This window comes from Lathyrus oleraceus, chromosome 3 (assembly GCF_024323335.1).
Source record: "Lathyrus oleraceus cultivar Zhongwan6 chromosome 3, CAAS_Psat_ZW6_1.0, whole genome shotgun sequence".
Taxonomy (NCBI): Eukaryota; Viridiplantae; Streptophyta; class Magnoliopsida; order Fabales; family Fabaceae; genus Lathyrus; species Lathyrus oleraceus.
This window is the reverse complement of record NC_066581.1, coordinates 342,979,808-342,981,252: the sequence shown is the minus strand read 5'-3', so window position 1 is coordinate 342,981,252 and position 1,445 is coordinate 342,979,808. Positions and strand designations below refer to the sequence as shown.

Sequence of the window (1,445 nt, the reverse complement as noted above, 5' to 3'; positions counted from 1 at the left end):
AATACTTATAGGTTTAGATTTGGGGATTTAGGAGTTTGAAAAATTCAGTTGCTGAAGTGAGGTTTCGTTGGTTAAAGGGTGTTTCGTTGCTTAAAACACATCCATAATTGTATATAATTCAAAGAATATTTTCTTCATTTCTCAAAATTTCAGAGATATTTAAAGGATGAAAAAGTAACATCATCTAAAAAATGGTAAGCCCAACTATAGAATGAAAGAAGATAGGCCCAACATGATAAAGGCCCAAAGTTCCTAATCATTTGCGAGTCCAACCCAACAATACTCTTTCATACACGGTGGTGAGTAGAGAACAAATTATTTATATTCCATCTTATCACCATAAAACTGTCCTTTTAAGATTAATAACGTAGGACTTGTCGTGACATTACTTTAGTACAAATCACGTTGCACTGGAGTACAAGTGACACCCATTCATAACGTGTAGTACAAAATAAATAATTTTTCATTGGCCAAAAAACTTGTTCAAAGACCAGTACTAAAGTGTAGTACAAGTATAAACAACTACATAAATAAACTCAATGCATTGTTCTGTTTCAGTAACAAATGTATGGAGTTGAAGAGAGTATAACTTTAGGACTATGGTTTGGACAAGTTATAAAGAAGAGCAGACTCTAATGCTGGCTATGGCTTGTAGCATGAGGCTTGCTATTGTTACTTGTCCAAACTATAGTTTTAAAGAAATCATCTCTTCAATAAACTTGGCAGTAGGTAATTCAGCCTCATTTCAAACCAATCAAATAATTAGATTCTTTTATTGATTTTATGGCTTGATGTTTTGTTGTTGATTGTGGCTCATGTTGAAAAGTTAGTTTTTATATTTTTATTTTTTATCTTGATATGTTTCTGCAATACTATTGTGGTTTGTGGTCTTTCAGAAAAAGATTATGCCAAGCACACGACAAAGTTGGATTAGGCATATGCTCTATATTACAAACATTAAAACCTTAAGTCTTTTTAACTTTTTAATTCTTTGATGTCGTTCTATTGGAAGAGAAATTGAAAGGGTACTCACCATCTCTAATGGTGGTATATTTTCATTAATGAATTTCTTGTTATTACAATTGCAATGTTGCATTTATACAAGTGAATTAAACACTTTGACTTTGCATTTTTTAGTATATAATATGACTTATAACACTCCCAACAAGATTAAGGGGGTTTGCAAGAAAAAACCTTATGGACTTCTTAAAATATAGGTGTTTCAAGTGGTTTGGTCAATGTATCAACTATTTGAGAATCGGCTGCTACATGCTAAATAGACCTATAAATAATGAGATTAAGAGTGAGATTTAAATTGATTAAGAAAGAGAGTCATGTATATCTATCTCCGACATATCTTATCAAGAAAAAGAAAAATTATTGTGTAAGTTTCTTAGGGTTAATGTTTTAAAGAAATATTCTTTAAACATTTGAACTTCGATATC

At 30.9% G+C, this 1,445-nt stretch overlaps 1 long non-coding RNA gene across 1 annotated transcript; it reads left to right on the top strand.

Annotated features, from left to right (window-relative positions):
* Nucleotides 1-502: 502 nt before the first annotated feature.
* On the top strand, nucleotides 503-1,116 carry LOC127129236 (uncharacterized). The gene is made up of 2 exons (XR_007806233.1): nucleotides 503-729; nucleotides 897-1,116. It is a non-coding gene; the product is annotated as an uncharacterized LOC127129236 (long non-coding RNA).
* The last annotated feature ends 329 nt before the right edge of the window (nucleotides 1,117-1,445 follow it).